General features: G+C 33.4%; 1 protein-coding gene across 1 annotated transcript in view; it reads right to left on the bottom strand.

Moving 5' to 3' along the window:
- Positions 1-24184, bottom strand: part of LOC126969783 (uncharacterized) — a 242924-nt gene extending 218740 nt beyond the window's left edge. The window contains exon 1 of the mRNA XM_050815722.1: positions 23996-24184. The gene's annotated coding sequence lies outside the window, so the exon portion shown is untranslated. The remainder of the gene's footprint in view (positions 1-23995) is intronic.
- Between the last annotated feature and the right edge of the window lie 1563 nt (positions 24185-25747).

Genomic DNA, 25747 nt, shown 5'->3' with positions numbered 1-25747 from the left:
TTTTTGAGTGCTCATTTAAATTAGCCGAAAAAAAGGAACTACCGTAAATTCAAGATTTGGAAAGTATACTGCATTCGTTTCAACATTCATTGCACCAAAATTTATATGCTTAAATCCTAATAATTTATAAAAATATGTTTTCATATTGTATGTTTACAACATCAGAGCTGAAACAAAAGTCTTGCAAATATGTATTCATTATAGATATTGTTTTATATCCCTGTTGTGTAGAATGTGATTAATTCAAAATTTAAATTCCATTTGAAACAATGACCTCTCAGTGGAAAAGATTGAAACATGTGAGAGATGTAAGATAATAAAATATTAAGACAGAATAAACAGTTGAGACATATAACTGTTAGACAAAATCAACGTAAACTGAAGACGGGTGCAGCAATGCGTAAGCGGAACCCACTGGAGCATGTTTCAAAGCGCTGTAATTGGCGAAACCAAACACTGTACCGACAGACGGACAGACCGCAGCCGGACTGTTGATTGAACTCTGATAATTGTGAAACCCGATCGTCTTGTCATACATTTATTTGCAGCTATTTTGACGACCTTTATAGTCCAATAGTTAGTGACGCTGCCTTTCTGAGCTAGAGATCCCGAGTTCAGATCGCGGTAGGAGCAAATACTTATACTATTAATATGGATGTTTGTTTCCGAGTCAAGGTTTTTATACAACGGCGCCTTTTTCTGCCGCGAGCAGTAATGTGTAAGCATTATTGTGTTTCGGTCTGAAGGGCGCCGTAGCTAGTGAAATTACTGGGCCAATGAGACTTAGCATGTTATGTCTCAAGGTGACGAGCGCAATCGTAGTGCCACTCAGAATTTTTGGATTTTTCAAGAATCCTGAGCGGCACCCATTGTAATGAGCAAGGCGTATCAATTATCATTAGTTACATTAAATTAAAACTATCACTACGGGGTAGTGTTAGAATACTGGCAGCATTTCCATGTTGGATAGCTAGGCTGACCCGTTGACTGTAATAGCTGCCAGCGCTTGGGTTACCAGTAAGCTCTATTGCGGCGAGAAGTTAGTACTTAATATATTCTCCCCGCCTCTAGGCCCCAAATATCCCAAATTATATCAAAAATAAAGAAACGCCTTAAAAACGTTTAGATGAGCAATGCTTCCATAAGTTATCCGACTTTTTTAACCATAATAATTGCAGGACCAAGAAGGATACTAATTACTATGCAAGTAAATCAGTCCATTTGTCCGAAAATCCTTTATATATGGTTTGTCCATTATTAGAGATAAATAAAATGACGTGATGATACGGTAACAGATGATATTTTGGTAACGTAATATTATAATTGTGAGAAGTATCAAATTCCAAGGGTTAGAAATGGTTTATGAACCGTGAACAGAGTAAAATCAAATTAAACTATCCCTAGAATTTAACTCCGGCCGGTATTTTGTCAGGATATGCCTGATATTAATTAAATTTCAAGGGGTCTTTGGATCAAAATTAGGATGTGGGAATACGGTTTACCGTTGAGGATTATTTACCTTCATTTTCGTTCATTATAAGATTTAAATACACGATGAAAAGATCTCCATAACTTGTGAGTCTGAAGTGAACACTTCTTATACTTTAGCACTTTACTTTGCGAGTATTGTATGACACTGAGTCATCACGCGCGGTTATTTGATGTGTTTGGGTATAGTCGGTTTAGGGAGACTTGCTCGATGATCATAATTATATTAATATTGCTTTGTATTTTTAACCTCGCCTTGATAAATTTTAAACTGCAGTCGGTTTTTTCTTGATTTTTACTTCTCTAAATCTACAGATAACACTGATGTTATCTCCTCCTATCACGTTGTCTCCTGGTTTATATTAAACGTTATTAGTAGCTATGGATTTTTAATTGCAATAAAAAAAAAGGATTTTAAATTCTGATTTTTTTTGTATGCTTCTTCAGTTCTACAATTCATAGGCTATTAAGAAATTGTAGGTTGTTTAATTTTTAATACTTAATTACTTTTAGAGCTCACGTAGTTTCCTTAGTGTTGTTGGTTTTCTAACTGTAGTATAGTTGCTGTCAAAGAAAATATAAATAATACAACCTCATTTGTATTTGATAATCTGAAATAAAAGTAAAACACACGCATTGGTTGAAAAGATAATGGTTGAAATTTAAAATGAATATTAATTCCTGCCTTATCGACGATAGATGAAAAAATTATATAAATTAACAAAAAATTTATTATGCAAATTGAAGAATGGAATAATTTTATCATATTAATGTACTGTCATCGGTCTTACATAATAATTTAAATCGAGAAATCTTTATGATACAGGTTTATCGACTAAATAATAAATATATATTCATAAATTGTTCATAAATATAAATAAGCAACAATAACGAGTGGAAAATTCGTAAAAGGTTAATGTACTGGTATTGAATAATGAATTTTCTCAATTTTCCTTGCATTAAATAACGAAGTAAATAAGCAATTTATAGACATACCGCGCATTCTCCCACATCACTTATTCATCGCGGCTTACTCAAGTAAAGCCCGCCCTAAGTAAAATAGCAAAGGTCTTAGGGCGGATAGGAAAAACACTATTTACTAAGATACAACCACTACTCAGAGGGTTATAATCCTTTGGGATATGGTAGCGTCGGCAAAAAATTTTTGATATTTTCTTGTTAAATCTATACATATAAAGAAAAATTGGAGTGTCTGTTTGTAATATTCAAATACGGCACATACACCAAAACAATATTTAAAACAATTTTTGTCTGTCTGTCTGTCTGTTTGCTCCGGCTAATCTCTGAAATGGCTGGACTGATTTTGACGGGACTTTTATTGGCAGATAGCTGATGTACGATACTATGATAACGAGTAACTTAGGCTACGTTTATTTTAGAAAAAATCTTTTATTTTAGTAAAATAAAGTAATGTTGCAATGTCGAAGAAACGGTCTAACTCTAAAAATAATTTATATGGCAAAACAACGTTTGCCGGGTCAGCTATTAGAAATAATATGTAATTGTTATTGAAAAAAAATTACAGATAAGTAAGAGGTTAATCAACAGTGATATAAGACCGCTAAGGTTCTCTGTAACAATAATAGGACAAGATTTTTTCAAATTTGTTATAGGCGCTTTAAGCACAGAAAAAACATTCATAATATGCGTATATGATCATCAATGTATAGTTTTTTAATGGCAGATTCATACACACAGAAACTTTAAGTATAAATCACACAATGCCGATAATTGAAAGCCGTGGTACAGCCCGTAGCAAACTATAAGACAGCATAGATATATTAAAAAACCCACTTTTAATATTGATATTATTTACTCATAATTGGTTAAAAATTTCGGTTCAACAAATATTAGGTTGCAAATTCAATAAATCCCTAAAGAGCTCCGCGAAAAAATTGAGATGCCTTAAGTTGATTCAAAAGACATTTCAACACTGTATTATTTACTTTAGACGCTGTAGACCCGGGTTCGATACAGTGTATGGAATTTTTTGGGTTTTGTAAAGTTAATGAAAATTTCTAGTAAGTTCAGGATCAAATCGAACAGAAAAAAAGGATGGAAATGTGTAAGCAGGATAAAAATAGTTAAAAGAATTTTCTAGTACAATTTAAATTTGAAGATGGAATGGGAGAATCATTTTGAAAATAGAACAGATCCGGGGGTATATAAGCCGTACTAAGCGTGGCCTACGACAGTTTTTTTCTGACGCGAAAGTGTAAAGAAGAAGAAAAGAAGAAGTGGTGAAAAGTAGAAGTGTTCCAAGAAGAAGAAGATAGAAGAAACTTGGTGTTCAGTGCGGTGTGACGCGCTGAAGGTTCCGCCGCCCACTAGAGGAACAGCGGCAGACCGGCGAAGTGCAAGTTTAGAAAAAGTGAACGCAAATAAAGACTCGTTCCTATAAGCGGAGTATTATTTCCAATCCCTGACCCACTCTCGTGTCAATAGTTTATAGTAGAGCTTTATTTATTAACACGGCTTTAGGTACTCACGTTCTATCGGTGAATCTCCGAATGGTTCAACTAGACGGTACCTATACCGATAAAACTTGAGAGAAGCCGTGTAAATAAATAATATTTCAACACAAATTTTAGCTTTTTATGATAGAAACGAATCATAATATGTGACTGCGGCGGTCCAACACGTATCAGCGATTAAAAATTTTGAGAATAATCTTTTTGTTTATTAATATATTTTTACAGTGAACTGTTTTGGATGATATATATTTACCAGTGGGAAGCTCCTTTGCATAGGATGCCGGCTAGATTATGGGTACCACAACTGCGCCTATTTCTGCCGTGAAGCAGTAATGTTGTTACTGTGTTTCGGTCTGAAGGGCGCCGTAGCTAGTGAAATTACTGGGCAAATGAGACTTTTTTTGGTTTTTCAAGAATCCTGAGCGGCACTGCATTGTTATGTGCATGCCGTATCAATTACATGTAATATTGTAAAGTATACTCATTTGTCACTGTATATAGTTTCATACATTTTATAATAAAAAGCTCCTAAATGTAACATAATGTACCTTTATTATATTATAACATTAATATTAATGATAGTATCATAAAGTAATACTTTACATCTATAGTTAGACTTTATGCAGTGCAATTCTCTATGATATAATAATGTTTATTGCCTGCATAATGCAACTTTCATGTAATCTTCGCTCTTCATTCTTTACCCTTTATGATAGGGAAGGTTTTAATGGTTCTGAATTTCCTAGAGGGATCAAGATTTTGAAAGTAATCTTTTTTTTAAAGCATTGTCATATTATATATATACCATGTTTGATTTTTCTGTTGTGAATACAGTTTTTAAACAGTAGTAATTTAAATAAATAAAATACTTTTTTAAATGATTAAAGCGCGTATTATTGTAGCAGTATTTTTACATACACTTGTATGTTTACGCAAACATATAGAAATAGCTACTTAGCTATTTGTATTAGTTACAAAAGTTATATTTTTATAATTATTTAATTAACCGAACAGAAAAAACTAACAATATTAATTTAAATAGTATTTAGGACTATGACAATTGAAAATTACTTTGGCATTATGATAATTTGATGATAATCTTCAAGGGTTAGTCTTATGATCTGAATGTGATTCATTTCCTAATGATATCTAATATACATATATACCTAGATAATACTGAAATTGTGTGAATTTCAATTTCAGAACTCTTTGGTAACCTAATGTAGTATATTGCATTCATTTGTCATGTTTTTGTGAATTGGCGGCAAATCTAAAACGTTACACGTGAAAAAAAATGTTCCGCGTGAGGGACGTCCTTTAACAGCGACTACCGAAGATAACATCAGTGCTGTGCAACGCATGATAGAGGAAGATAAGAGAGTGACCTATCAGCAGATACGGGCAAGAACAGGCATTGGTATGAGTCATGTTCAAAAAATATTACACGAACGTCAGGAAACTTTGTACCAAATAGATTCCGACCGACGACCAGAAACACTTTATCTAGACTTTTTAGATAAACACTTTTTTAAATGTCTGATACTAGTAATACATTTTTTGCCAACCATGACCATGCTAAGAAGAAATATATAGTGAAAAGTCGGAATAAATAATTACGATAGTTTATCAAAATAATGATTATTATTTTGTTGACGGTACACAATAAAGACATATTCAAGACTGGTTGTGAACTGTTTAGAAACAAAATTTTATATTTAAATATTTATTTAGATGAACTCAAATAAACAACGACTATTCGTGCCCTCATTATCTCAAACATTTTCATTTGATCGGCATTATTTTGCTGACGGTAGAAAATCGGAGAGTTTGCTTAAACAAGGAGAGTTCGGTCGGCCGAGGCTTTCACGGTTCAGTGGACGGTTTTAACGAGAGCCTGTATCGGGGACAATACTTCTGTTACTAATTGATCGTTCCTTCCTTTTTAATCTGTATTTATTTAAAGCTGGGCGAACATTCGAACAAAAATAGCAACGTACGTAAATTACTAAAGTACATTGACATGTGTGCGTAACAGTTGGGAGCTGTACTCTCGAAATTATTGACGAGCACGTCGTATCGCCGAAGCTGTTCAAAGTTGCATTGCTAGATGTCTTTTAGCTTCTGGACTGGAACGGGTTTGGCATCAATATCAACGATGAATACATCACTCACGTACGATATCTTAATCATGACAGAGACAATGAAAGACTTAAGCCATATGCGCGATGGTCTCAATACAGCTTCCAAAGGAGTACGTCTCAAAATGAACATGGACAACACGAAGATCACGTGTAATGTCCATGGCGCACCTACTCCAGTAACTATTGGGAACTGTAATCTCGAAATTGTTGACGAGTACGTCTACCTTGGACAAATAATCCAGGTAGGCAGGTCAAATTTCGGTAGGTCTCTGGTCGAATCTAACTCGGATGGACAGCGTTCGAGAAGCTCCATAAAATCTTCACGTCCCAAATACCACAGTGTCTGACGACGAAGGTTTTTAACCAGTGTGTGTTGTCATACAGTGATGACATACGGATCTCAGACGTGGTCACTAACTATGGGCCTTATGAGGTTGTCACCGCAGATGGTTGCGAAACTGAAGTGGCAATGGGCAGGGCACATAGTTTGACGAAAGACGTAGTATTAGTAGGTGGCTGGACAAGATGGACCAACGATCTGGTCAAGATCGCCGGAATAGGTTGGATGAGGGCAGCGCAGGACCGATCGTAATGGCGATCTTTGGGGGAGGCCTTTGTCCTGCTGTAGACGACTTCAAACTGAAATCATGATGATAATTGACTTGTGACACTGGAAAATAAAGTGGGTGAGTGTAATAAAATGCGAACGTAACTTTTGTATTGGGCTGTCTTAGCTTAGCTTAGCATAATTTCAGTTGTTAAATGACTATAAAAACAAAATCAAATATTATGTTAAGCTAACAGTCAGCCTAAGTTTTACGAAGGTAAAGTCTGAGCAAATTCTTGGCGCGCTCTATAGATTACCTACACCTTACACTCGCATCACAAGTCTCGGGCACTGCTAGAAGTTACTCGCACTGTCACACGGTTTTTTTTATGACAATAAGGGACCAGACGAGCCGGACGTTCAGCTGATGGTAATTGATGCGCCCTGCCTATTATAATGCAGTGCCGCTCAGGTTTTTTGATATACCCAAAAATTCTGAGCAGCACTACAACTGCCCTCGTCATCTTAAGACATAAGATGTTAAGTCTCATTTGCCCAGTAATTTTCCTAGCTACTGCGCTCATCAGACCGAAACACAGTAATCTTACACATTACTGCTTACATAGGAACCGTTGTGGTTCCCTTAATCTAGCCGGCATCCCGTGCAAAGGTACTCCCCACTGGTAAAAAACGGTGATCCCGTACGGTAAATTCATGGAATAATGCTAAAAAGTTCGTCTTATTTATTTAATGCTTTATTTATCATCATAAACACTCACATAACAGAACTAGAGCGAGCAGTAAAACAATAACAGGCTCATAAAATTACTATAATGATATTCGGGACATCTCATAAAAATATAGAAAAAAAACGCGTAAACCCTTTTTCGTTTGGCGACGCCACGTTTTAAATGATAATAAATTATACATGGCTGAGTGAGCGACATGCATTATGTCCTAACATAAAACTGTCAACGATATATCTGTTTAATGTACTCGCGAGTTAGGGTGCACGAACACCCAACGATGACATGATGTCCATATGTGTGAGACTTAACCTCCATAATACTCCACAAACTTTAATTGGAAAAACCTCCAAAATATTTTTACGACGAAGCTAGTAGACTAGTAGATCGACCCATTACAGTGACAGTTATACATAAAACAACCTAAGAATCTTATACTAATACTGAAATGTGTTACGGGCCTAACAAGTCTAAACGAACATGTGAACTACTACTTTGTGGATATAATAGGTGTATCTCATTTGATCAAAATAAGAACAAATACATCTGTTGGCAATTGCTAAAAAATATTTGAAATATAATGAAAATTAATACTTATTTAGTAAAAAAGTTAAATAATAATATATTTTATTATAACGATGGATAATCAACTATGTTTGTATCTACATCAAAACGAGGACAGGTTTCAGTGAAAACGCACAGCTGATTTTTGAAGTTGAATTCCTGACTAAAAGAACAAAAACAAATGATTGTAGAATAAACGACGCCCAATTGTCAATACTTTAGGCCAGAGACTGCAAGAAATAACTATAGTTTATATCCAAAACCCATTATTAATAGATTCTCAGTTTTTGCCTAAACATAACATCAAACCTAACCTCCTTAAAATAAATACATTTTCAGATTCTTTACTATTTGCAATTCACAAGACCTTTAATCCAAACATTTAACACTGAAGGTAAATGTGGCGATGAAATTTGGCGAGTAATTTGGTCTCAAGAAAAATGAAAAAATCCGAAAATTGTTTTTGTTGAAAATTGAGTGAATGAATGAACACCATACCTTTTTCTACCGCCAAGTAGCATTGTGCAAGCATTGTGTTCCTAATTATACTTACCATCTTGTATCTACTATCTAAGTAACAACTAAAATTGTGATGCCGATCTGAATTTTATGTTTTTCAAGAATCCTGAACTGCATTGCAATGACCAGGATATCATCTACCATCATTCATTACTTTTCAACACAATTGCTCGTAAAGTGAGCTTGCTTATTACATCGTTCTGAGAGTCATAAACCGAACTATGACCACACGCGTGCATTTTATTATAACACATTAGTGCATAATAGAATTATCCCTAAAAAGTTAAGTTGGGTACTGCAAATTATATGAGAGTAAACAGGTCATTATCAATTTAACCGGTTAATACAGTTTTTTTGTAACAACAAAGAGGTTTTATGCCGCTGAAAATCCGTTTACATTTTTGGAATAAATAAATGTGTCCCTAATTAAGACGAAAAAACATTTATTAGTGCGAACACAAACTGTGAAATTATCATCAAAAACAATCCAATGTCGTTTTGATAATTGTACACTCACCAATTGTTTTAATAACGATTTATGAAATACAATATGTTTGTAGTTTCCTCGCAAGTGTGTTGAAAAAGTGCGTATGAAACTTGTGAGCAACTTCCTCACTCGGCTGATTTACGATTACTGCAACACACAGCCTTGTGTATGGGCTACGTACCTCACTTGCACACCAGTGGGAGGCTCCTTTGCATAGGATGCCGGCTCTTTGCCGTGAAGCAGTAATGTGTGAACATTACTGTGTTTCTTCATCTTAAGGGCGCCGTAGGTAGTGAAATTACTGGGCAAATTTGACTTAACATCTTATATCTCAAGGTAATGAGCGCAATTGTAATGCCGCTTAGAATTTTGGGCGTATTTAAAAAAAAAACTTGTATCTTAATAAACTATTTTCATTGAGGTTTAAAAGTTGATTTATTATTTCATCAGTGCTATCCTCGGACCTATACTTGACAATTTTTTCGATATTTGCCTTATTACTTATATTATTATAACACCCTTATGGAAAATTCTCCATTTTCTCTTTTCTTTTATTGTTTGCACTGCGCATGAAAATCACCCCACAAACGAGGGTGAATTTGCAGAATTAAATAAAAAACGCGGCAAACTGGACACAGGAATGGCGACAAGCGTGTTTTAGGGAGTTTCCCCGATACTATAATAGAAGCGTATTGTTACGGCCGACAGTTTGCGGGTAGATGAAGTTTTTGTGATATTTTATTCAATTGCTGTTATATTGTTACTTTACATTGGTTTATATGTTGTTTTGACATGTAGCTTATTGACTTAAAATTTATTTATTGGTTAGTGTTTTTAAGTTCATTAATATTTAGTTTTTTCATCGTTAACAAAAATTTCTGTTAGATTTTTAATAGCCAACATAACAAAAAATTATGTGTATTGTTACTTCGAAGATACTCCTTAATCATATTTTAGTAGGCAAAATCATAACTAAGAAAAGTGTTTGAGGAAGTTTTTATTTAATATATTATAATTCTATATTTTTGCATAACAAGTAGTGTTAGAAAGGCTATTTGGAAGAAAATGCTAAATAACAATGATTAATTAATTTCATCTTATTTAAATTTGTAAAAATCTTTTAGATATAACTTTTCTAATTAACTCAATAGCATATGTTATGTTAATTATACATTCATTATTACACACACCACAAACGAAGTGTTTAACAGAAAAAGTATTTTCCCAAACGCCTGCCAATATAAGTGAATATTTCAGACTGTCAGCAAAAATCTACCAGGACGAAATCCTCCATGGATTTCCCCTCGCTTCGAATCAACATAATAGTTTGATATATACAGTTACACCATTAAATAAAAGCTGATTCATTACAGAGACTGGTTAAAACGATAAATCAATATTTGAGTAAAGCTAAAAGCAACCCTTCTGTTTGTACAAATGCTATTCATTTGGCTTTTACATGAGTTCCGTATATACAGCGGTCAATTTCGGTAATACAGCTGAAATATCTGCTTCGGTCATGCAATGTTTTATTTATGACTCCTCGCAATCGTTTTAAGGACTTCAGAATTCTGGAGAAATAGCTGAGAAAGGTCCTTATTGTTATTTTTTTTTTCAGACGGACGAACAATTCTGTTGCATTTATTGCAAAACCTGAGTATATTAGCAATGAAAGTGAAGCTCATATACATCAGTAGGAATCAAATTTAAACAGGCTTCTTAATTCATAATTTACAATTTTTCTTTACAATATACTTGATTATTTAAGTAGCCTGAGGGCGGTCGCTCCATTTCCAATCGTATCATTAAGAAAGTCATTTATTGTAGTTTAATTATATATATTTTAAAGAAAAGCAATGTACAAGTACATATACACTATAACGATCTCAGTTCGCTAGTAATAATTTGTAATTGTCATCAATAATATTTTGACACAAATTATCTTGCAATGCAAGAAATTATAACTCTTTTCATTTTATTTCTAGAATCGCGTGATAGGTCGCGTTTCAAATACATATAGAATATTAACTGGACAAAATCAGCAAATGTCAAACACAGTACAAAACGGCACTTCATCATCAATTACTAAACACACTCAGGAGCTGTAAATAAAGCTGAATACCGAAGCAATTATTTGTGACACGTATAATCTGCGAGCGACAACCCTGATAGATCCTGACGTTTTATTGGATGCGGTGCTCTTTGATCCCGCCGTCTTAATGTGATTCCTGTCGCTTCGACCAATTAGGGCATTGAGTTATTTTTTTATTTGTCAATAATAAAATAGGGCTGCATAGTTTTTAATGTACAGAGGAAAATAATCATTTGTAAATTTATTTATTTTCCAGTTATCAATCCAAGCGATATTTATAGAGTTTTGATATTGTAGTCTTATAGAGGGGGTGGATGGAAGTAGATATTTGTATGTACAACACTGTATTTTTATGAAAAAGGGGACAAACGAACGTTCATGTCCTCTGACCTGATCTAAAGTGATCACCGCCGCCCACATTATCTTCCAACACTAGAGGAATCACAGGCGAATACGCCTTCTTTTAAAAGTACCAATGATGTTGTGGATGATATTTTATCCACACTACGCTTCGTAGCTACAAAACTTTGGAATTCTCTCTCTTTGATTCGATAGACTCAAACCATCAAACCATCGCAAACCCTGTCTTATAATCAAGTGACGGAACATCTTGTATTTGAGCGGATATTGAATCTATCGAGGAGTCGGTCGGTAGAGGAAGTCTCCACCGCTTTCGGTAGGGCGGGCGGAGGGCGGGCGGTAGACCGCGGCATTGCGTCGCCAACACTTTATCCTGTTTACGTTACTAAGTTCAACAGTAAACGAATATATTTGATGATTTATAATCTAATTTAATACATTACTTACTAGTCTTTGATAAACAAGTAAGAAAATATGTATCCTGTATGTTGCTCCGACCTCTTCTTAATATTCATGCAAAATCAGAATTAAATCTTGTTTGCGTTTTGCTCGGACAAGCAGATGCATGGAAAACCAGAAAAAAAAATTAAAAGTGCTTTTTTAACTGCGGTCTGTTACAGCAAGTATTCTGTATAAAAATATTCAAAATTAATTTTGAAAAAAATACTAAAATTGAAACTGCACCCGGCCACAAAGTGGCTACGCAAGGCAGGACGTTCTCGGAAAACGCGCGATTGTAGAATACGCAACGAAAATGGAATTAAGTCGAAAAGATTTTAGAGCGATGGTTTTGTATGATTTTAAAAGTTCTCTCTCTCCGCAAGACTGTGCCGCTCGTCTTCAAAATGCTTTTGGGAGAGAAGCACCTTGCTTGAGCACGGTGAGGCGATGGTTTGCTGAATTTGAGAGATTTCATTCTTGATGAGATGTTTCACTTTTACCAATTCCGAAGAGGCAGTGATAGCATTCAATCAGCACGTAGAAAACATGCGTTCAGATCTGTGGCCCTCCTGTTTTAAAAAAAATGGTTCGATCACATGAAATATGTTTAAAATGTAAAGGAGAGTATTCTGAAAAGCAATAAACATAATATTTTGGTTATAAAATATTGTTTTTTTTGTAAGTTACGCAAAACTTTTAGTGTGACCCACGTACTAAAGAGATTTTACTCAAAATAGCTTTTAGTTCTAATGATTTATAAATTATTCAAAATTTGTTGAACCTAACAAGGTAATATTTATGACAACCTAATTTTCTTTCTATATATATTGTAATAAAGTTGTATTTCAGTATTAAACTCGTCTTAATAAAGTTTTAAATTCTGTCACGAGGTTCTTTAACATTTTCTCTTCATGTACTCTTATTTGACTTTACGGTATCAGAAATCAGCAAAAAATTTGTAATTTTAGTCCATCACTGGTATAAATTTTTAATCACAGAATGCCAGTATCCCTTCAGTAAATAAGCCTCCAGTAATTTCACATCCACTAACTTTAAAGCTATTACATGTGATGTCCACGACACGTCAATTTCACGCCGCAGCTGACCCGATGATGAATGATTGCGTAGCAATCCGCTGATAGCTTCGCTTGGGGGTGTAACTCGAGGGTCGTAGATTGCACGTTACTTTCATGTACCACTTGATAATTTTATTACATTTTTTGAGGCAGATGAACTTGGTATTGGAAACTTAATCGAAACCTAATCTCATAAAAAAAATAATTTAGGTATGCAATATTTTCTCTTAAATTTTTATAGATTCAAAAATCATTACCTGATTTATTTTGCATTGTAAATTAGAACATACATATATTCATGATTCCTTAAAAAAAGGCGAGTACACCTATCTTAAACAATCTTCTGTGATTCTAGTGTTACAGAAGAGAGTGTATGTTACAAATATGTATGTCCAACATGGATCAGCTCGCACACTGAATTATATCCGAGTTAAATACTAAAGCAAAGATCAGCAAAACATTGCCAAAGAAACTAGAAAGATTCCTGCTGATTTCATACCAGCGTGATATTTATTCGTATACTCAAACAAGCGACCCGACCGAGGCGCCAGTGCGGCTACAGCGTCATTTACAAGAATCCTATACGCATTAACAGATATAATATATATATATATATATATATAATAAGTACATCTAATATATAAAATTCTCGTGTCATGGTGTTAAACTTTGAACTCCTCCGACACGGCTTGACCGATTCTCATGATATTTTGAGTGCATATTGGGTAGTCTGAGAATCGGACATCTATTTTTCATCGCCCTAAAGGGTGGTGAACGATTTTTTTTTTTGAATTTTTTGACATTTTTTTTAAATTTGTTTAATTATGAGTCAGCATTAAAAAATACATACAACTTCAAATTTTCACCCATCTACGATCAACAGTTACTTTTGTATCGCGATTTTAATATCGGCAATACAACGTTTGCTGGGTCAGCTAGTATTATATAACATACGCCCTGTTTCCCAAAAGGCTGATCAAAATTATATTCAACTAACACTGTTCTCAATATAACAGGATGGTTAAATAAATTCGGGTTTCCGAAACGCTATCCAACGCAAAAATCTCATGTTAAGTATGAATAGGGTTTCTGAAAGGATGGCTCGCGACTTTAATTTGATCAGTATGTCAACAGAGCTGTCAAATTTACAGCGACAATCGTCTATTAAAAATTGTTTGCCACGTGAGTTATGTTCGGACGATCATAAAAGGTCTTATTAAAAATTATTATTTATTACACCAATCACTAATTACAATAATATTAGAATATGTGTTACTTAGAACAAGTCTGGAGCGAATATGACCAATAAAAATATTAAATTAGAGACAATCGAAGTTCAGCGTCAGCATCTATTCACTTGTTCAATCTGCAACTCAGCTCTTTCATACCGATGGGTCCCCGGTAACGCGTGTCTTGAAAAAAGTTTTGGAGAAACGGCCTCGCAGGAGGATTCTTTTTCACCACGACAACGACTCCTCGCACACTGACAGGCGAGCAATCGACTATATAGCGACGTCACACGTGGAACTACTGGGTCACCCACGATACAGGCTCAACGGTGCACTTTTGCGATTTTTATTTATTGCCAAAAATAAAAAGACAATTTCGAGGAAACGACGCCGAAGCAGATGTTGTGTGTCCGTTGAAGACACTCCCCTAACGATAGCCAAAGTGCTTTTCTCAGTGGTTCCATTTTGATAAGATATACAATTAATAACTTTTTACCTTAGCCTTAACTTACTGACCCATTTCCTGCACTGCACAGGAACTCTCCAAATTTAAATCAATCACTCTTAAATAAAATATGTTCTTTTCCGGTTTGTTGTGTACTTTTATCTTATTCTATTAAAAGTATCGTGTGAGTGTTTCGTGATATAAATGTTGTTTCTTTCTTTAATCAGTTTTTGATTTTCTAAGAACTTTAAGATTGACTCTCGTAGCCCTCTCTCAGATGTCGGCGATCCCAAAATATTTTCTAATAAAATATCTATATAAATAATAAAATTTAATGTATACTAACATGATTTACACCGGAGACTCTGGTCTTGTTCAATTTAGATAGGTTGGTGCCCATCCGTAGCCATAAATGACAACCCACCGCAACTTCTATCCGAATACGGATTTTATGTCTTCGACACTAAGGCATAGAGTCCAGTAACACAACGTCAATTTTGGCACAAACTCCTTGCACTATCACAGTTTATGAACACAGTTCTTATTAGTATACTATAGTCACTTTTGGTAGGAAATCTGTAAAATTTAAATTAATATTATATTTGTTTAGAGGAAATAAAATGCAGTAGTACTAATTGTTCGATTGCAAAAAAAAATTGCAAATTAAAAATTATAGTGATGCAAACAATAAGTAATGCAAATAAATAACTTTCTCTTTACTAGGTAAACACTTACACCCTTATTCATAATAGTCTGCTAACTTAAAGCATTGCTAATTCTCACTCAGTCTTCTTCTATTGACCTAAGTCAGAATGAGAAATAACACTCTTTAGCAGCTGTTATAAGTTAGCGGATCATTATGAATAAGGGGGTTAGTACATGCAGGATATTTATTGTAAACTATTCAGGTTGACAAAGAAATACCTTTTTAGATATTATCTTATAACATTCTCGTGTCACGTCGTGTGCCGTGTTTGTTATCAAACTCCTCCGAAAGGGCTAAACCAATTTGTTTGAAAATTTGTGTGTATATCGGGTAGGTCTGAGAATAGGCCAACATCTATTTTTCACACCCCTAAATATTTATTTTTATTATGACTAATTTTTTAATTTTTATTTTATTATCATTCAGCATTAAAAATACATACAACCCAAATTTTCACCTGTCTACGATCAACACCTATTTTTGTATCGAAATTTTAATATTATTCTGTTCCATCCACGATACACAATAGAGTTGCAAGATGGCAATCGAATAAAATTATAATTTTAGTGCGAAAAATTTTATTAACGATATAAGTAATTGGTAGATCTGAGAATCGGTCGTCATCTCTTTTTTATATGGCATTACAACGTTTGCTGGGTCAGCTACTTATATATAATATTGCTGTTTAATTCGGCATAACTGCAAAATGTAAGATGTAAGCCACACATTGTAAATGAATTTATAAATAGTTTTTCGAGAAATAAATTAAAATTTAAATATATATTTGAAATAACTAATTGAAGGCCAAAAACTACCACCCGAATTCGTAAATGTATGCCTGGGAATCAAGAAACTCAGCGGGCATCTTTTTTATTCGTAAAACATCGTTACAATGTTATATTGTACAATATTTTTTTTTATTTAGTAGCACCTTAACCACACAAAGGTTTATTAACAATTCTTTTAATTTTTTTTTGAATTTGCAAATAAAATTCAAATGTGCATGCAAATAGAGTAAATTTCATCGTCAGAGCAACACAATGAAGACCAACAACTAGTGTGTCGAAGAAAGCTGAATGTTTTACCGAATTGTCCCAAAAAGGTAGTGATGTTCATTCAAACATCGCCCACTCAATACGTGGGTGAACTTGCTTATGATTCAAGGTATTTGTAGAACGCTCACCGATGAGTTTACTTAACTAAATATCCAATGTATACTTAGTTCTACGGTAACTGCAGTTTACGGAACTTACAAATGTTTTAAGGTTTTTTTATGGAATAGGAAGACAAACGAGCGTACGGATTAACTGATTCTCTTGCAACCACAGGAGCGTTGCCGGCCATATATAAAACTGAACGCGCTTTTGGAACAACTTAAGACTTCATCTAATATAAACAAATATACGTAAATTCAATTCTTTTCTCCTTACAGTAGTTTTTTAATTATTTAATTTAAATTTGAATACACTAGTTTTAGCTGGTAAGCTTGCATACTAAGAAGCTTGCACAGTTTAAGTAGCCACAGATATATAATGATCTTCTCTCCATCCAGCCTAGTGAGCAGGCGGTTAGAGGTTTCGAGTCTCCTGTGAGCTACATTTTCGGCCTCCAAGGCTTTGCTATAAAAGCCTTAAGGGCTATCAGGACAGAGTAGGTTTTTAGTCAGTACAGGGTGTTTGAAACCGAGCCAGACATATGCCCCGTTTCGGCGTCTTCAATAAGTAAATGTATTTTCCTCCTCTTCAAAAAAAAGTTTGAGTAGTAAAGTCATGACGCTTATAGGCACCGACGTAAATCTTAAGCGGTGAGCGAAAGTATGTAAATATTAAATCATCGTCAGTACATTTATGAAAATTTAATATACGTTCACAAGAATCGTCACCTATTTGCTCTTAATAGTGATTTTCATTATTATAACACTAGAAATAAGGGATGGCTTGTAAGATAGTAGGTTTCATAAGATACATAATAGCTTTAAGGGTAAATGTATATACTTTTATAATAAAGTCCCACTGTTCAGGCATCATCTATAAATAAATTTAAATATTTTATTAAGAAATGCCTCTGTCGTCAATCCTACTACTCCACAGCTGAATATCTTAGTGATCTGACAGCCTGGGACTAAATTATGATTATTTTATATCAATAGTAATGACAATAGAATATTGTAGTTTATATTAAAAAGCACGCAAAAAAAATGCTGGGAGAGTTTCTTGCTCTGCTTCTTCTTTCTCGGAGCGCCATTTGTTTCCGAAGCGGTAGTAGTATCTAGTAGTTATTAGAAATGACATGAAAAAGAATTCTAAAGGAATCAATTTTGAGAAAATAAATGCCTGTTATGCCTTATATGCTCAATGGAAGTCGTAACGCACACCGATTGTACGATGTGTCCGTGCTGTGAATGGACCTCACGCCCACTGCTACCATGAGACCCTATATTGATTAATTATTCGACTACACAACACAACTGCAGATATTTTTCAATCGAGGATATAGGCCACTCTATTTTGTATGTAAATTGTTACTATATTTGTTATATTTTTGTTATTAGTGAAAAAATTATGACATAGTATCTCAATTAATACCCTAGGTCGTGTACAAATGTGTGACAATCATAATGTTAGCACGAGTAACAAACATAGACTTGCTATGCCTACTACTCGGTTAAGTCTTTTATGGGGCGATGTATATGCTTAAGAATATGAATAATTTATTTAAATCGATCTTTTTACAAATGCATTGTCATTAAATTACATTAACTTTAAATATTTTACAAGCTTATATATAAGTATGACTAAATTATGATTGCCATTGAATCGCCACACTAGTCGGAGACTGTATCGTGGGATCAAATAAAGGTATGATTAACAGTAAACTATTATCTTGGTAGTCATCATTGGCATTACTATTACAAATTTTGAAGACACTATATACAACTGTAAAATAATAATTTAATTAAAAAACTACAAATTTATCAATACTAAATTTAAAAAGTAAAATAAAATTACTACTACTACTTCTATTTAAAATACTATTACTACTTCTGCAATATGATCCCAGGAAATGTACAAAACAAATGTGTTACAAAATTTAAAAGAATTGTTAAAAAAGACTGGGAATGAAGCGAACACCCTCAGGCTCTTTAATTACAAATGTTTATTGTACGATATTACATTGTAATCCATATTTTTACAAAAAAAAGCCCGCTGAGTTTCTTGCGCGCGTTCTTCTCAGGTCTGAGGCAGTCTATTTTGAATGGGTGGTAGTTTTTGACGTTCAATAAGTGATTTGAATCCTATTTTGAAAAAAAATTTTTGAATTTGTCGTTCGTTAAATCGAACAACAGCTAACTATTACGTATTCCGCGGCGATTCGCGTTCTAAACAACGTGCGATGGGAACTAATTCGTCGCCGATTACATTACCATCAGTCCGGCTAAGGGGTGAAAACGATGACTCACTGATCACAATCGCGAACTAACTAAGGTTTAAACTGTTCATTACACATTTATCAGCAAATTTTCTTTGCGCTCTAAAACTAAATCATTTATAAACAAATGACAATCCATATATATAGCCCAGTGGCTAGTGGTAGGACCAGACATGAATATGGATGTTTGTTATTTTTTTATGAAAATAAGGCACGAGACGAGCAGGACGTTCAGCTGATTGTAATTGACACGCCCTGTCCATTACAATGCAGTGCCGCTCAGGATTCTTGAAAAACCGAAAAAATCTAATATTAAAGTTATAAATAAATGGATATCTTTCACTGATATATATACCGATAGTGCTATGCCTAGTTTAAATCAAGATAGTCTGTGTAAATGTTATTATAATATTTTTATTAATAATTGCAAATCTAGGTTACTTTTTTATTATTATTCGACTGCAAAAGTTTTGGTATGCGATCCTATTTAGGGTATTATTATATTCCATTAACTTGAGGTTCCTCCTCATTATAAGTATTTGTAATATTTCAAAACTATTATATTTATGTATACAAGCTTAAATCATTTATACGTCTAGATAGACTATGACAGTTGTGAAAACGTTGAAAATATTGAGTTTTGAGTTAACCTCTATTTTGAGCAATGCACGCACACTAACACAAAGTGTCATACAAATCGCGAGTGTAAGACGTAGCTTGTCACGCACACTAAGTATTATTTCTGGCGTGTTTTTATCGGTTGCCTAACAACAAGAGACTCTATCTAGACGTTTTAAGTATACAAGCATGAATGACCGATCCGACTCAAATATAATATTAACATCTGTTAGAAGCCCAGATAAATATGTTATGCTTATTTCAGAGCTAATTCTCTGTTTTTAGTTAGTTCAAATTGAACTTAAAATGCTCGAACTTTGACAACACGTCAATGACATAATTATTATGTCTCTTTTGTTAAAAATATTAAATTTAAAAACAAAAGTTATGAACGATGCAGGTCTCGAACTAGCAACCTCTCGCGTTCCGTGCGAGCGCTCTTTCCCTGAGCCAAACGTTCGAGTGACGTAAAGGCATAAATCTTGATGTTTGTTTAACTCTCAGGTCGTGGCTTCATCTACAGGATCTACTTTACAGTTGACAACCTGCTCAATCCTAATATTAACATATTAGGAAATTGACTTGAGATGTCGCTCTTTCAAATTTAAACGATTCGGGCTCGAGTACCGCATCGTTCATAAATTTTCTTTTTAAATTTAATTTGTGTAATTAATCCCTGAAGTGAGGGTTATCACTTAACGAAATGCCAAATTGTTTAACTCTTTTGTCTTAAAAATCGTATATTTTAATTTAAATTGTAAGTAACTCATTTAAATCAAGTTTTAATGTTATTTTGTACCAATGGCCTTCTGAGTTAAAGGTCCTAGTTCGAATCCCGGCAGGTGCAAATATTCATATGAATAATATGGATGTTTGTTTCCGGGTTACGTGTTTTATGTTATAAGTATGAATATTGTCAATAAATGGCTGCAACCCGAAGCCTATACCTAGTTTGGGGCTTAATAATTTGCGCAAATGTGTCAATATTATAAAAAAAAATATTTTTCAAAATAATTATTTCGGCCGTGAAGTAGTAATGTCTAAACATTACTATCTTTCGGTCTGAAGGGCACCGTAGCTAGTGAAATGAGACTTAATATCTTATGTCTCAAGGTGACGAGCGCAACTGTAGTGCCACTCAGAATTTTTGGGTTTATCAAAAATCCTTAATGGCACTGCATTGTAATGGGCAGGGCGTATCAATTACCATCAGCAGAACGTCCTGCTCATCTTGTCCTTTATTAAAAAAAAACTGTGTTTTTTTTTAAATAATTTTTATCAACTTTACTTTATATAGTGTATCATATTTATTTATATTTTAAGTGACAGAAATTAACATAATTTAATAATCTATGCAAACTTCTAATAACTCTACTTATTTTTATGTCTTTTTAATAATAAAACAACATTGTATCGCAACGTCTTTAGTAACTATTTCTATATCCCCATAATGCAATCAAATAAAATTCAATCAAAGTATACAAATGATTTAAGTCTACTCTATGTCTCTATGACTCTATGTCTCGTGCCAGATTTTGGCGAGACAACACGTCCTAAGGGTGCCTCGTGTAGAGGCGAAACACGTGTCGAATTGTTTAAAAACAAATATTGCCGGAATTAACACTAAAGAAAACTTAAATCATTTGTATAATTACGTATTTCCGCAAAGTAACGCCTGCTTCAATAAATTTTCTTAAATTTTCATTCAAAGTATTAACTGACTAAACCAGAGTTTTAAAAGTATAGCCTGATAGTAATTGTCAGCGTCGTATCAGTGTTGTATTGATTTTCGCATTTCACATTGCATGTACTTATTTGTAAAGCGGTTGCATTGGGTCGATAGTAAGTTTGAATGAGTCAAACGAAGGGTTATGTCCCTCAGCCCTCAGCCCTCCGTCACGACTCACGATAAGCTCTGGTTAGTACTCTATTGTCTATGTGCAAGATTTAAATACAACTACTTACGATTGGCCGAAATACAAACAGCTATCTATATTTATACACTTAGTAATAATTCATTATGGAATTTCTAATGACACAATCAAAGAGCTCATTTAGCGTCTAGGGCGAAAACTTCTAGGGCGTAGCACACTGCAATACAATCACGCGTCGCTCTGAGATAAAATATGGGTGTCTTTTAAGTTATTATAAAAAATTATTATGTTTTAGTGCTCGCCCAACTGATCTAATCGTTCGAGAGACGTATATAAAATCTTGTTTTTCAAATTTTATTTGTATATTAATCCTAGAAGTGAGGGTTATCACTTTAAACACATAAAAAATTGTTTAGATTTACAAGAGCGACATCTCAGGTAAATTTCCTAATATGCAAATATTGGGGTTGAGCAGGTTATCAACTGTAAAGTAGATCCTGTAGATGAAGCCACAACCTGAGAGTTACAAAGTATATAAGATTTTATGACGATACGTCACTCGAAAGCTTAGCTCAGTTGGGAAAGCACTGGCACGGAACGCGAGAGGTCGTGGGTTCGAGACCCGCATCGTTCATAAAATTTTGTTTTTCAAATTTTATTTATAATAACAAACCAAAGTTAGTTTCTTCCCTTTGTATTTTTTAAGGTTTATTTGTGTTTATTAAAATACGATTCTATACTTAATAAATTTACAACTCTTATTGACTAATTCTTATTAGTTTATCTTTATATCTTTACTAATTCTTATTAGTTTTGGCGAATTTTAACGGGCAGTAAACTTAACAAACTCCAAGATATATTCAGTTAATTTAATAGACACAAGAATAAACTAAAGTTAAACTTTTCCAGTATTATTTATTATGTAAGTAATTATATGTGTTTAAATCATCAATATAACTGAATATATTTGCATCCAGTGGCACCTTTGCACGAGATGCCAGCTAGATTATGGGTATTATTGCCGTGAAGCAGTATTGTGTAAACATTACTGTGTTTCAGTCTGAAGGACGATAGTAAAATTACTGGGCAAATGAGACTTAACATTTTATGTCTCAAGGTGAAGAGCGCATATGTGTTGCCGCTCAGAATTTTTGGGCTTTTCAGGAATCCTGATCGGCACTGCATTTTAATGAGCAGGGCGTATCAATTTGGTGATTGTAACTGAACGTCCTACTCGTCTCGTCCCTTATTTTCATAAATAAAATATAAAAACAGACTTTGTCACTATTAATCATTTGGGTTTCAAACAACCAATGACAGCATGGCTCTTACAATTGTCAACAGTGGTTCGTTGACCCTTGCTTTGACTTTATTTATCTTTCCTACCACCTGGAATATTTACTGTACACGCTAAAATCAATTTTCTAAAAACTCTAGCCTATAGCGCTTATTTATATACTGAAAATTACTTCCCCTTGAGGGAAATCTACGCAATAATTAAAATATTTTCATACAAATTATCTAGCACCAAATAAGTATATGCAATGCAAGTCCGAAAAAATTTTTTAATACAATAGGTATACACACATAAATACATTCATATTCATATAAATGTTTGTACCTACTGGAATTCGAATCCGGGACCATTCGTCAATTAAAACAGGAAGATGAACCACTGGGTTATAATTATCAGTCGTCAAGTCAATCACGCAAAAACTACTAAATAGGACGTATAAGAATGGGTAAATGAAAGATTTCGCATTGAATAGTGCTTGGTTATGTAGACTCTATAATAATATTGAACTATTTTAATTATCATCGATTTAAATTTGTATACATTTTTGTTGGCCCAGTTTAGCTCATGAAAGTTTAAATTTGAAAACATATATTATATTGATTACATTAATTGATTATATTATATAAGAAGCCTTAAAAAAATTTTATAATTTGGAAGCTTTAAGGAAAGCAAAGTGGATAATTAGAAATACGTGAGTGATGCGCAATGCAGCTAAGGTTTTTCCGTTTGTGAAATGCACTCGACCCGTGATCCATCAGACAACAGAAAATTGACAGCTGATTCAACTAATGTAAATTAAATATCTAATAAGAATCATTAATATAATAAACTTATTGTTTTTCATTACCATAAAATCTGGCAATTTTTTTTTATTATATTTTAAAAATGTCATCACTTACATAAATTAATATTTATTAAGTATTAAAGATAATTAATATGTATGCATGCTAATTGAAAACAAAACGAATGACAGTTATTAGATCAAGCTTTTATTAAAATTTGAGTATCAACCTGTAATTGTTCAATTTACTGTTCACACGAAATGTGTTTTCATCAATGTGGAAAACAAATGATTAACGCTTTTAACAAACAGTTACTTGACAATTCGATATGTTTTTAAAAGTGATAACCCTCACTTCTAGGATATTAATACACAAATAAAATTTGAAGAACAATATTTTATCAACGATGCGGGTCTCGAACCCACGACTAGTCCTAACCTAACGAACAGCTACTTGTGGTTTTGTGAATTAAATAAAGCTTATTTACGACTATAAATCGAATATTAGAGAAAATAAAATTCGGTATTTTATATATGTTAAATTAGCATTGATTCTACATTTATCTGAGTTATAATATAAAAATATGCTTTGCTAACTACAATAAGTATGGTAAGCATAAATAAAAACGAGAAAAAGCATAACTTGAAAAGAAAAATCACCTTAAAAAACTGATACAAAATAATTTTTACTCCTTATTAGTTCGCTTGCGTAAGAAAGTTCATTAAATCGCAACAAAAATTCACTTTTCAACACTTAAGTCACTTCACTGAACGTTCAAAACGATCGGAGCAGATGTTCCGTCTGACCAAGCACACGTCTATCCTCCCCGGCGGCTGTTCTCACACTAAACTCTCCCTAATTTCGGGAGGGCGTTATTTGGCCTCTTTGTTGTATCTAAGAGGGGTAAATTATGACGGTTTTGAGATAACATAATAGAACGTTGCGCTAAATAATCTTCTGGATGAAGCTTTTTGCTGGACACTAATATATAGATCGTGCTTTGCAATACAGAATACAGTCAACAGTTAAAATAATTGCATAAACCACAGTTTCACGTTAGTTCTTCTCAATATTTGCATTATTTTGGTCCTTTTGTACAATGCAAATCAAATATAATATCGAGTTAGGGATCATTATATGATTTGTATTGTGTTTATAAGATTACTTCAGATTTTGCCTATTTATTTTCAAATCTAGCCTATTTATTGAAATCTCTTCACTAGTATAAAACAAAGTCGCTTTCTCTGTCCCTATATCTCTATGTATGCTTAAATCTTTAAAACTACGCAACGAATTTTGATGCAGTTTTTTTTAATAGAGTGATTGAAGAGGAAGGTTTATATGTATAATAACATCTATTAAATAGTGGCGAAATACTGTTATTTATGAGGTTTCTAATGTGATGTCGTAAATAATTACATTTTTTCCGCTTACATTGCAAACGCAGGCTGAACTACCCCTACGAGAACTATCAAAATAATGTACTAATTATTGTACACATTGAAAAGGTCTACAGAAAACTATGGTATGTCTATCTCTTGTGGATATCCCACAATACCATTTTTTTTGTCATTTACTTTTTACGTCAAATAATGGCTAATTTTCGAAGCGATTTTAACCAATACATCATTAATCCTTACCTAATTAAATACCTTAAATACATTGTTGATTTAATATAGATCTATTTGGCCCTTTACAGCATATGATTTAAATGAATAGTTTCGAAGATATTACAGATTTAAAAATTGCGGGACGTAACGTCTGAGGCGGTATGGCAATACAACGTTTGCCGGGTCAGCAAGTGATTAAAAAAAATCAGACCTCAGTTTCACGTTTGCTCTTCTCAATGTTTCATTTTATTTTATTTGGAAAACTTACAGTGTTACAATAACTTAATTACAGTTTTCGCATTTTAATCCTGATAACACATAGCATATATAACATTGTTTTTTATATAAGTATTATATAATTTAGGATTTTTTGTACACTGCAGATTAAATGAAAAATTGTGTTAGGGATCTTATGATTTGAATTTTATTTACAAGATTACTTTAGGTTTTGTCTATATACTTTCGGATTCTATGTTGATTATTATTATCTAATATCTAATCGAGAAATCTCTTATATCAATAAGTTAGAATTGCGTAATTTAGCAAATTGTGAATGGTATCATGTTTTTTGTCAATGAATCTTTCCCTACTACTTATTAAAAGACGTGATAAATATAGGTTTGTTTGTTGTGTTTGTCTAAAATTTTACAAAAACGAGTTATACTAAAATTATCTACTGCTTGCCAATGGTAAAAAATTTATAATATATTAATTAATTATATATTTTTAAATAAATCTCAAGGGGTAACGAACGAAGACTGAATTGGACGTTTCCGCCTCATATTGTGAATTTCCAATAAT

This window comes from Leptidea sinapis, chromosome 1 (assembly GCF_905404315.1).
Source record: "Leptidea sinapis chromosome 1, ilLepSina1.1, whole genome shotgun sequence".
In the NCBI taxonomy this organism is placed as follows: domain Eukaryota; kingdom Metazoa; phylum Arthropoda; class Insecta; order Lepidoptera; family Pieridae; genus Leptidea; species Leptidea sinapis.
Note: the sequence above shows the minus strand (reverse complement) of the source record. Positions and strands in the feature narration are given on the sequence as shown.